General features: G+C 44.8%; 1 protein-coding gene and 1 long non-coding RNA gene across 2 annotated transcripts in view; one reads left to right on the plus strand and one right to left on the minus strand.

Annotated features, from left to right (window-relative positions):
* Positions 1–12711, plus strand: part of COTL1 (coactosin like F-actin binding protein 1) — a 30573-nt gene that overhangs the window by 1012 nt on the left and 16850 nt on the right. The window lies entirely within an intron of this gene.
* On the minus strand, positions 120–2388 carry LOC127034430 (uncharacterized). The gene is made up of 2 exons (XR_007769389.1): positions 1898–2388; positions 120–231 (listed from the first exon to the last, which is right to left on the minus strand). It is a non-coding gene; the product is annotated as an uncharacterized LOC127034430 (long non-coding RNA).

Raw genomic sequence — 12711 nt, forward strand, 5'->3', positions numbered from 1 at the left:
CTTGTGTAAAGTGGAATGTGTCCCTGCTTGTTTCAGTAGTTTACTGTCTCATCCTGTCCACAATGATTGGATTTTCATACTGCTACAGAGTATAACTCGCCCGATGCAATGCACTCACATAGCAGTCAAACTATTTGATAATTCCTTTGTTTCGCCCACAAATTTAAATATGTGCAGCATTTTTGTTTCTTTTCCACAATGGATGAGAGTTTTGATTCCCTTCCAGTTTCCCTCTAAACCAGAGGAAAATCTTATTAGCTCAGATCTTATTGTTTAACTCAAAAATTTAAAGAGTGAAATCTCTTACCAAAGAGAGAAAGATATCCATTTAAGTTATTATGGTTAATATAGCCATAGTATTAAAAAAAATCTTTGCATTATAGAAAATAAATTCTTGTAATAGCACTAATTTATGCAGTAAGAACAACACTAATTTAAAATCACAAAACTTAAGAACTAATAGTGAGAAATTATATAGGAGATGGTTTGAACAAATACAGTGTTGAAAAGAAATTAATTATGTGACACTACATAACCCTAACAGTTACAGTTCAAGGTTTAACTGCAGCAGCTGTGTGTTGAACTGTGTCCCAGAAGCAAAGTGCTAAAGGGCTGAGGGAAGGTGGTAATGGAATGGTGGATAGCCAGGAAATAGTTAACTACTTCTGACATTAAGACATGAAGCGTTTGCAAAACTCGGCTTTGTTGCTTTCAAACTATCCCTATGGGGATATTGTACGGATAGTCCGCTCCCCCCTCCCGCTTGCTCCTGTTGGCTATGTGTCATTTAATTCATATGGTGATGTGCCAGGCTTTAAGTATTTATTGCTAATTGTTCAAGTACTAGCCTGGATTCATTTCAGAATGTTGGTCCGTCGCTCTGGCAAAGTCTTCCTAGTTCATCTATCCCAGCTATGACTTTTAATTGCCTGTAATATTAATTAACTGTCTCACTGAAGCCAACTGAGGTCTATTCCTCAAGGAGTAATGTAACAGTCCTTGACCTGCTAAAATGCTAGTAACCCTGTGAAGGGGCCTATCTGTGCAGAAAGGGCCCAGCCATGGACCCAGCTAGGGTTGGATCATCTTGCATTGAATTCAATGCCAAAACTTCCATGAACTTAAATGGGGGAGGACTGGGACTCTAATCAGCATGTAGCTGTTGGCAGGGAAAGATATTAAACTCCCAGGGGCTAGAAATATGTGTAGTCATTGAATCAAGATGCCTTAATTGTCCTATTCAAATGATTGCTGGAGGATGCTGTCAGGATTGCCTGGATACTCCGTAAAAGAGCAAAAGTCCCCATCTGATCTCATTTACTTTGCCGAGAAACTTAAATTCATGTAGCTCCTTTCAGAAGAGTTGAATTCCTGTACCCTGAAGAGAACTCTTTCTCTCTCATTCTGACCTTATAAGAAGGTGTGTGGGAGGAGTTAGCAGGCCAAAGGAGAGTCTCTGAGAGAGAGGAAAAGGTATTTGTCCTAAGAGAGGTGCCAGAAAATCCTTTCTGAAGGGAGGACACATCTCCAGATGGGAAAAACAAACACAGAGGCGCTGCAGCTCCCAATGACATCAGCTGTGTTTCTGTGCACTCAGCTCTTCTGAAAGTCAGGCACACATTGCCTAAGAGAGGGTCAGCCACAGGGCTCTGGGTTGAACAAGGGCGATTACTAGCTGAGGTTACTGAATGCCTTCCATACTTCTCTCCCCTGCCAGTGACTAAGGCAGTCAAACGGCTTCCCAGGCTGGAACCCTTCCACGCTTATTTTCTCTGCCATTTATTTTTAAAGCTTAAATCTCTTCTTTTGTCTGGCTTGACTCTAACTGCTCTGTCTGGGAAGATACTTACTGTGCCTCTTCCTGACAAGTGCTTCTTACCTGTCATCTCTTCCTTACCTGTTATCCCCTCCTTAACAAGTAGCCTGAGCAGATAGTTGGAGAGAGGAGGGCTCTCGTCAGAGGCAGCTGATCCCCAGAACTTGTCCTGGGCAGGCTTTAGAATAGTAGCCACTGGAGTATGACCTCTTGGGATCATAATCCAGTTTCAGTTTCTTGCCAGCAATTTTGTCCATCAAACCCTTATTACAAGCAGGACATGAAAAGGGACATAAACCAAAGCAGAATTCACCCCACTCTTCTCCGAGTGAATTTCTCAGTGCAGAGCTGATCCCGCTAGCACTGAAGTTACTCCAACAAAAAGGATCTTCAAGATCTATGAAGCTCAGACTATAAAAGGGAGGTTTCATATAAAAGGTTTGGTCAGGGTAGACCTATGTTCTAGCATTACCCCGTGCTAGGGGCTGGACAGGTCCCTCAGCAGGCCTTGAATAGAAGAAGGCAAGAGCAGATTAACCCGTGACAATAAAATATCTCTGAAGCACATGTGCTTGAAGCTTTAATAAACTATAGGAAGTGAAGAGGTACCGGATATACAGGCCAAGTGTCAGACAGCTACTTCCTCCACCCACGAACTAACGGATGTTACATGAGTTGGGGAAGGAAGATATGCTAGTTTTAGTGACTCCATCTGTGCAACCAGCCTGAGCTCGACCACTAGACATCAGTCAGGAAACGGGATTGGTGCCAGCTGTGAGGACAGAGCTTTCCTTCCCATCTGGAGGAAAGGTGACAACTCTTAGTACACCATAGAGCTGGTTGGAAAATTTCCGCTGAAACAAAAATTCAATGGAAAAATGTGGATTAAAATAAATGCCACTGGCTTCAAAGTAAACTTCTTTCCTTGTTTTGGATTCCTATTGTCTGAACAATACAGACTTGAAAGCCTCTCTTCCCCCCAATCCCCCCAACCTGCAGCTGCCTTTTGTAGAGCCTCCTATGATTCAGTGGTTGAAGATACGAGTGGGAGCTGGAATACAAAACCTCAGCTCGCCAGGCGTAGGCTGAGGTACCTCAGTGCAAATTCGCTCTGCTCTGCTTACCAGTCCATCTGTTACAATATGCTCTCAAACAGACAGCATCTATGTCTCCTGCTTTCTCTAATGGCCATTCTTATTAAAAGCACCTTTGGTGTGGTGTGCATATTGCTTTCCTCCTGGGCATTAGATTATAGGGAAGGCGGAGTCAGTGAGTGCTGATTCACTTGGCACAAAGATACAGGAAGTTCTTTTGTTCACAGGTTGCTTGCTTTTTGCACGTCCTGCATTGTGCTAGGAGTTCTCAGTAGCATTGCCTGCCCCTTAACTGAGACAGACAATCTCTTTTAGACATCTCCATTCCGAATACCCCTGGGGATCCCAGAATGTCTCTGCAGGAACTACAGCAATAGCCTCCGTGCGGAAAATCAGGAAATGATGTCGTGTATATCTGGCTTTTTTTAATGTGACTTAGGTTAACCCTGACAGACCCCGGTCGCTGGTGTGCAGGATTGAACTGGGGACCTCTGGAATTTATTAGTTTGTGAGCCTCTACTGCATGAGCTAAAAGTCAACTGGCTGTCAGCAGAGTCATTTTCTCTCTCTCTAGGTGGACTGAGTGCCACTAGATGGGACAGAACACCACACCCAGAAGGTGTGTGGGTTACATATTTCCCCTAGCTGAGGAAGCACATCCTGAGCTTCAGAGTCTTCCCAGTTGAAATCCTGAACAAGCCCTCACTTGTAACACGTCTGTCAGCGGGCGGGCGGGATCAAACTTGGGGTCTCTTTCGCATGAGCTAACAGCCAGTAACTGCCTGTTAGCTAAGTCTGCAGAGCAGACTCATTTTATCTCTCTCTCTAAGTGGTCTTGGTGCCATTAGATGGGACAGAACACCACACCCAGGAGGTGTGTGGATTACATTAGCAGCTGGCAAAGATACCATGGGGCCAGCCAGCTCTCCATAGACACTCTGGACACCAGTTAATGAATATATTAAACATTGTTAAGTGTTCGGGTGTGATGGTAATTGGGACTGTATAAGTCCCATGGATCACAGTTTGAGCCCTGCTGCACCCAATGTATTGTGTGAGGATTTGTTCCTCTGTATATCGTGGAGGTACAAGTCCATTCTACACTAGAGCTTTGCCTTAGATGGCCCTACACATCCGACTTGTTCCTGAGCCTTGTACCAACCACGAGGTTATTTGCAGAAAAGCATAGCAGTGAAAGATGCAGTAAACCCACCTTCCCTGTTATTCTGGGACACTGAAACTACATGAGTGACATTTTTAAATAGGAAGATGATAGACTCATATTGAAAAAACTGTTACTGTGAATGTGTCATTTCCTTTGAGCATAGACCCCAGGGCTGCTTAACTGAGTTTGCTAATACACCTCTACCCCGATATAACGCTGTCCTCAGGAGCCAAAAAATCTTACTGCGTTATAGGTGAAACCGTGTTATATCGAACTTGCTTTGATCTGCTGGAGTGCACAGCCCGGCCCCTGCTCCCCTGAAGCACTGCTTTACCACGTTATATCTGAATTCGTGTTATTTCGGGTCGTGTTATATCGGGGTAGAGGTGTATCTCATGGGCTTCCTCTCCATTAAACAAGGATTTCATTCCAGGCTTTTGATCCACTTCATTTTCCAGAGATCGCTCTCCCTTGTGCCTGCGCTGGTGGCATGGATCCAGTCGTGGCATGAATTTGGCATTAAGCACTTCATGCCATCGATACACTTTTAGACAAAAAAATGAGTTGTTGGATTTGGAGCCAGAAAGATAGAGAAGGGTTTGAAGGTTTGTTTGTTTTTTTTACAACAGGGTGGGAAGATCTGTTTTTCTTTCAGACCCTAATAATTGGGGATGTTGAATGCATGGCTGAGAAGAGTGGAGTGACCTTACCTGGGATCCTGGACTTAAAATAATCCCAGTCAGAAATACAGTTAAGGTTTTGTAAATATCAGTGATGCCAGACTAACTAATAGCAGAACTTATTTTGCTCTCCCCAGTATTATTAGAGGAACAGAGTGGAACAGTCCATATTTGCCAAAAAAAAAAAAAATATATGGCTACACTGCAGTTTATTAGTGTGGAGCTGAGAAGTTCCTCCATCCCACTGAGAACCAAATGTTTACAACCATGACGAAAGAAGCAACTATGCTGCTGTTAGGAAAGTCCCAGTACTGATAAATACCTGTCTTGACAGCATGAGATGGAAGAGCTATTCATGTGTCTGTAAAGAGCAGACCAAAGGTACTGTGCAGTCAACATTAGGAGAAATTCAAACTCTTGGTAAGGAATAGATATAGCATAAAGCGTTTCTGATTCGCATCAGCTGTGTGTGTGTGTGTGTGTGAGGGGGATGGAACCAGCTCCTAAGAGAGTGCGTAGTGCAGTGCTTCTCATATAATGGTGGATTGCAATCAGAATTTAGTAGTTAAAAACGTAGGCCCAGATTTATAAAGGCGTTTTGGTGCCTAAAGATGTAGGTCGGTACCTGAGGATACTGAGCAATGCACCAAAGCAGCAAAGGTTCCTAACTCACTTAGATGCTTTATAAATCCCATTAGGTGTCAATTTGCATCTTTAGGCACCAAAATACCTTCGTAATTTTGGACTTTACAGGATATTGTTGATTCTTTCTTGTGCGCGTCTGGAGTCCTTCCTTTGCCTGCTTTCCCCTTCAACATATATTTGAAGGGCAAACCTGTGAAAATTGCCCTTTATTTAAATTTTGGGAGAATTTCACATTGACTGTGCATTCCTGGCTGCAAAGCCGCTTTGCTCCTGCCTCCTCCCCCCAACTGCTGTGTAAAGCATAGCTCCTTGGAGGATCAGTTAAAACAGCATCTGTTTGACAAGCACTTCCCTATGGCCATCTGGAACTTTGTCTGCTTCTGCCATCCCAGTGTTGAACACAGGAAAAAGTGGGGAAAGGGGTTAAGTCCCCTTTATGCTCACTGTATTCTGGAGCCTGTCAGGGGTCTGTCTGGTCCTTGGCATCAGAGCTGCCTCAGGACTGCTCTAATTTAAACTCTCTGCTTCCCGTAGGCTCAAAAAGTAGCCAAAGCTCATTGTCCTAGGTTCACATCCAGTCTCTACATCATCACAATAGTCTGTTTCTACACCATCATCAGTAGATCTCCAGGTGTTTCACAATCCCTAATGTATTTAGTCTCACAATGCTTCTGTGAGGTAAGGAAACGTTGTTATCCCCTTTTTGCAGATAGCCTCTCTGGGCCTCGGTTCCCTAAGTGACTTGGCCTTGGTTACACAGGAAGTCCCTGCTGAAGCAAGGAATTAAACCCAGGTCTCCCCTGTCCTAAGCTAATGCTCTATCATTGGACCATCCTTCCCCTTACACTAGGAGAGAAGCCAATAGAGGGCCACTGTGACTAGTGGGGGTATTCCCCAAGGCCATTTATATCCTTTAAAGGCCCCACAACTCTTTAATGCAGCAGAAAATCAACCCCAGTATTTGTTTTAATGGGATGTATCAACTCAAGATGCTAATGATGGAGCTGCATATGGATTTTGTGTGGAGGTTGGGGGAGGGGGAAGAGTCCACTGTTCACCGTCTTGCAGGAATTTGAAACTTTCTTGACTTTGGGAGGCTGCTGGGCATCACTTCCATGAAAATGTATCTGGAAATGTGCCCTCAGTCAGGCATGTAATAATTATAAGTAACAAGGAGGTTAGTTATGATACTGTTGGACTCTAGCTCATGCTCCTGACAACCCATCCCTTAACAAGTCATGAGGACTTTGGTCGCCTTCTCTCTGAACCACATCCTGGCTGTACTGAGGCTTGAGAGCATTTTGATATTGACTTTGGTGAGACAATTACTTAGCCCTTTCTTCACTGATGGGTGAGAGCAAAGGAACTCTGCTGAGGCTGATGGCTCATCAGTCTCCTGAGCTCATGTCCTGGACCTAAGCACACTGGATATGTCAGGGATTGGCAACCTTTGGCATGCGGCCCGCCAAGGTAAGCCCCCAGTGGGCCAGGCCGGTTTGTTTACCTGCCGCGTCCACAGGTTCAGCTGATCGCGGCTCCCATGGTTTGCCGCTCCAGGCCAATGGGGGTTGCAGGAAGCGGCGCGGGCCGAGGGATATGCTGGCTGCCACTTCCCGCAGCCCCCATTGGCCTGGAGTGGCGAACCACGGCCAGTGGGAGCCGCGATCGGCTGAACCTGCAGACGAGGCAAGTAAATAAACTGCCCTGGCCCACCAGGAGGCTTACCCTGGCGGGCTGCATGCCAAAGGTTGCCAATCCCTGGGATACGTGTTGGCTGGACATTAGAATGAATTATTCGCCTTGGTTACATTTTGTCTTGTATTTGTAATCATGATGCTAAACATCAGTCTTTCTTTTAAAGAAGATTATAGGACCTGAGCCAAAGCCCATTGAAGTAAATGGAAAGTCCTGTTGTCTTCAGTGGGCTTTTGATAAGGTTCCAAAGGCCTAAACTTTACCAGGGACCGAGTGCTGCCCAGGGGCTGGGCCCTCACCAATGTGATGATGGGGATGGCTGCTCTAGGAACATCTCATCCCAGGTGTCTCAGAGCATTGGTATCTGCGTACTGAGGGTTAAGAGGTGAAGAATTGCAACCAGAGTCAGGTGTTTAAAAGAGAAAGCAGATGCTGGGCTTTTCCTCCTGCCAAACTGGGCCCATGTCCCTTCCTTCCCCAGTGTCTCCTACACAGTCATGTTTCTCTGAGACAGCTCAGTTCTGAGAGTATCCTTATAATAAAATTTTAAAATGTCAGCTTAAGCAATCTTACTTCCTGTTGGTTAACCTTAGCTTAACATTCTAGCTTGCATCAGGGAGGGTCAAGAGGGGACAGAGTTTGTGTACTGATAGCAGGAAACCAATTGGTCTGACATTAAACAACGAGATGGCCCGAGATCTTTACCATGTGGCTCATTTCTTACAGCTTGCCCATGACAGGCAGTAGATATCGGTTAACACTGACCAGGCATCTGGCACAAAATGGATCTCCAAGGCCATGAGGGGGCCACTTCTGAGTCTGCAGTTTAATGCTACATTGTGTTCATATGCAACCAATGGTCTTTGGGACTAGAACCAGTATCTAGCTGTAAGAGTACTCGAAAATGGCACCATGCGAACTAAATTCCCTTTGGTTTCATTACAAGACAGCCTTACTGTTACTTAGGGTTATACACACACAATTCTTCCCCCAAAAGTTTCTAAAACATTTGCAGATGTGTCTTGTTATGCATGCAAAGAGCTGCATCCCATAAAAGTGGTATATAACTGGAATTAACCTCCTACATATTGTCATGTTTGGGAGCTTCATTTTATTTTCTCCCAGTATAGGGTTGCTATGGTAGGAAAAGTGGTAAGCTTTTCCTAGTTTTGTGGTGGTGGTTTTTTTATCCTCAGCAAATTAATCACAAGTCAAAATATGTACACAGACTGAGTATCATTTAGGGGAGCAGGAGCTGTAATTCTTGCTTCCTGTTTGGAGTATAGGGGGAAAATCTTTGGTGTCCCAAAATGTTGGTGAGTGTTTGTCAGTGGTAGGCTTTGTGGAAAACACACAGAGATAGAACTTCAATGGTTGTAATAGTTGTAGCTCAGGGATTGGCACCCTTTGGCACAGGGTCCACCAGGGTAAGCACCCTGGTGGGCCGGGCCGGTTTGTTTATCTGTCGCGTTGGCAGGTTCGGCCGATCGCGGCTCCCACTGGCCGTGGTTCGCTGCACCAGGCCAATGGGGGCAGCGGAAAGTGTCAGCCAGCACATCCCTCAGCCGGTGCCACTTCCCGCTGCCCCCATTGGCCTGAAGTGGCAAACCGCAGCCAGTGGGAGTCATAATTGGCCGAACCTGGGGACACAGCAGGTAAACAAACCAGCCTGGCCCGCCAGGGTGCTTACCCTGGTGGGCCACGTGCCAAAGGTTGCCGATCTCTGCTATAGTTCAACAGTTCACACCATCTGAGGATCTTGCCCCATAATATTCTCAGCCTGAAGAGCAGAACTTGAGTTGTCCAGTTCTCCTTAATATCCTACTTGGCCATATCCGTTAACAGGATGTTAAAGATACGTCCTTGGAGGTTTATTTAAAGGTTGTTTTAATTAGCTATAAAAGTGGAGTATATTTCCTCAGAGCATTTAGAAGAAAAATTCCTCAGAGCTAGAGCAGTTTTAGTTCCTTTTAAACTCTCTCCTCACCCTTTTTACTTTGTGCAGCTACGGTAGTATACTCACATTGTGATGTCCTGGTAAAATGTAACAAGATGGTTTGGCTGCTACAAAAAGTGTAGGAAAAGGAATCTGTTCATTCAAGGTTCAACTGAACACGTAATGAAGAATTTTGACTTTCTCCACACATGCCTCTTTCTTTGAGGATTAAGTAAGCCAATGTTTTCCAAGTAACATATGAATAAAGCCAGATGGAAAGCAATAAGAACCAGGACACTTTTGAGGAAATCTGCCACGTTTTCTCTATAACTAGCTCTGTAGGGCCAAGGTATTCGTAACACATGGTATGTAAGGACAAAGCCTTCTGTCAGATATTTCCTTGCAGTCCCTAGGAACAGTAATGCTGGGTGAGTAAAGCTAGGAGTGGTGACCTTATCTAAGAATATGATTGATTTGCCAGTTTGTTACAGCAATGGGACTAATGTTATAAGGCTTTTTGCAGTTAATATACCTTTCTTGATTCTAGTCGGTGTGGAATGTTGCAGCTTTGTAGTCCAGTGGGGAAACTTTTTTGATTCAATTGTATTAAAATACTTGGGGGGGATCAGAATAGATATTATCAACAAGGAAACCACTTGGGGAGGGGGAGGAACACTACCTACCCACTGACAAGTAAGGAACGAACTTGAGAGAAGGAGATTAAGTGACCTTATTGTTGAGGTGTTCGTTGCATTATTACTTCATTATTTACATAGCGTCTACCCCACCCTTGGCATATACGACGGTAATATGCTCTCGTTGAAGCTTGTGAAATCTTCCCAACCGCAGCCATTGTCTATGCTAGGTCCAGGTCTATGAATAATGCTCTTTTGTTTGCTTCAGGCTGTACTGATATTCAAAGGTCAGCGGTTAGGAAGATGGCTTCATGGAAGCAGGGCAAGATTCCCTCTTTCAGAGGGAATGTGCCATCTCTATTATAATTTTGTTTGAAAAACACTGCAGACACCAATATCCATCTTCTAAAGCCAATTTAAATGGTTCTTGGGGAGGGGGAGGAGGAAATTAAAGTGTCTTGGGTTTTTTCAATTGGGGAGGGGGGAGGACCAGCGTTAACTAAGGCTCTGACTACTTCTACATAAAAACAGCCATAGTGCATCAGAGCAATGATCCATCTAGCCCAGTATCCTGTCTCCTGATGATGACCAGTGCTATATGAATTTATCTAATTCTTTTTTAACCCAGTTACACTTTTAGCCTTCACAACATCCCCTGGCAATGAGTTCCACAGGTTGACTGCATTGTGTGAAGTACTACTTCCTTTTGTTTGCTCTAATGCAGAGAAATGATTTGGCAGGATAGCTCTGGTTAACCCTGGAAAGGAAATCCATGAATATACAAGAACTTAAGTTTGGATCCTGTTTCACTGACAGTTTGTCGCTGTGAACATGCGTCAGACTATTTGTGAAACTCAACCAGTTCTGCCCAGGGATTCTGACTGCACACTCTGAATTCTGCCAGAAAGACCTGCTTCTCTTGTTGGTGATCTGTTATCAATTATACCAGCTTTTTCTTTTATGTCTAACCTTTGCATTTCTTAAACACAATGAGTATGTCTACACAGCAATTAAACACCCATGGCTGCGCACTGTGGGACTGTAAAATTGTGGTGTGGACGTTCAGGCTAGGATTGGAGTCTGGGCTCTCGAACCCTGTGATGGGGGAGGGTCCCGTCTGAGCCTGCAGCAGCTGATGTGCACCAGCTGTGGGTGTTCAATTGCTGTGTAGATATACTCAGAGGCATTAAGTGACATTTGTTGGCTTTCAAAGGCTTCTTGCATTGGCTTTGGCACTTATTTTCTGTGGAGCGGGGACAAGGGAAGTGGTACAGAGCCTTTTAGGTTTCTATAAGGCTCCTTGGTGATGCCCTATAGCAATATACATGGTATACAGGAAAATTTTATTGCGGATCTAGATGAGGGTGGTGTGAATTAACATTCGACTTCCCACTGGGCATCCTGGATGTCTCACATGGTGGTAGCTGGGACAGCATAGGAATAAAACATGCTGAATTGTTTACAGTAAACTTAAGTAGGACCAGGTGTAACAGGCTCCTTTTCCAAAAAGCAAGTGCTCTGATTCATGATTCTTTTATGTGTCCTCTTGTTGCACTAAAAGGACACCAAGTGACCTATTAAACCGATGAAGCAGCTGTGATTAGGTGTATTCTGTGCTCGCTTGACCGTCCATTTGTTCTGCTTCTCTGGAAGATCAGGGCTGATGTAGGTTTCAGTATCTTGTGTGCTCACAAGAAAAGACTGGAAGGGGGTGGTACTATGTATATGCCTGTGATTGCAAATGCACCCAACAGCTTGGGTTGGTGAGTCACCCTGCAGAGAAGAAACGCAGAATCTGTCCAACTCCAGAGATGAGATGCTTGTACGCAGATGGTCACTAAATAGAAACCTTAGTTTGGCCTAACAGAGCAGAAGCCAGGCCTTGAAACAAGGACTATGGTGATCTTAAAATCTAAGGGCCTGATTCTCTGTTCTCTTCTTTCAGTGGAGGGGAAGGGAATCAAAGAGGGCTCGTTCTGGAAGTAGGTGCAGAAATGCCTCTGCTGCTGGCTACTCTTCTTAGTGGCCCTGTGCTTTGACTGAGTCACAGATGGAGGTGGGGGGAAGCTAGCCGGAGGGGGCGAGGAGCAGCCATGCCCTGTGGCATGCTCCCTTCCTGACTCAGTGGACCTCCATCAGGAACTCCTAGGGATAGCTAATACAGCTAATACAAACCCTGTTGTGCCACTACCAGGGTTTATGCCTGGGCAGTACGACATGCTGCTGTGGAGAGGGGAGTAAGCTGCTCTAAAGATTCCAGGATGAACCCCCATGCTTGGTGTCTGCTTTCCCATACATTGGCAGGCTCCAAAGGTTGTGCCCATTCTTTCAGGCTGCAAAGCCCTTCCCTTTGGACAGAGACAATGTGCATGCCAATCCTTTCAATCAGGAGTTAGCAAAAGTTCTAGAAGCTCTCCAAGGAAGCAGAGAGATACTGTAGTTTTTTCTTGTGATTTCCCCCCACGAATCTTGCAGTGCACATGGTATGTCTTCCCAAAGCCCCAGTATCTGGAACTGTGAGAGCTGCAGCTGTAATTAATAAAGAAAATTAAGCTTCTAGTCTTTGTTCTCCAGCTTTTCTCTGCAGCCACCTGACACCTAAAGGCTCTCAAACAAGAAAGTAAAAATGGACTCAATTTACTGTTTATAAATCTCATGGATTTTTAACCCAGTCATGATTTTTGGGTGGCCTGACTGTTCATTTTTGAAACCTTGGGGTTGAAAACACTTATTTTCCTTATTCCAGAAAAAGCGCCTTGTTCCATATCGTGGGGGAGAAGTGTCTCTTTCTGTGATTCTTTGCCATGGCCAAGTGAAGGAGCAGAGGAAACAAAGGCACTTCTATGAGATATCTTTTGAAGTTCTTCCCCTCCTGTGGGTTTTTCAGCAGCAGAGACTGATCTGTCTGCAGGCATGTAGATCAGACACTTAATTGGAACATTCACAGATCTCTGACTTTGGATTACTCTCAGCAGGGCAGCACCTTTGTAGATTAGCCCAATTTCATTATGTGGATCTGCAGAAGTTTCAGGGACAGTAGGAAAT

The sequence above is a fragment of the Gopherus flavomarginatus genome, chromosome 14 (assembly GCF_025201925.1).
Source record: "Gopherus flavomarginatus isolate rGopFla2 chromosome 14, rGopFla2.mat.asm, whole genome shotgun sequence".
Lineage (NCBI taxonomy): Eukaryota > Metazoa > Chordata > Testudines > Testudinidae > Gopherus > Gopherus flavomarginatus.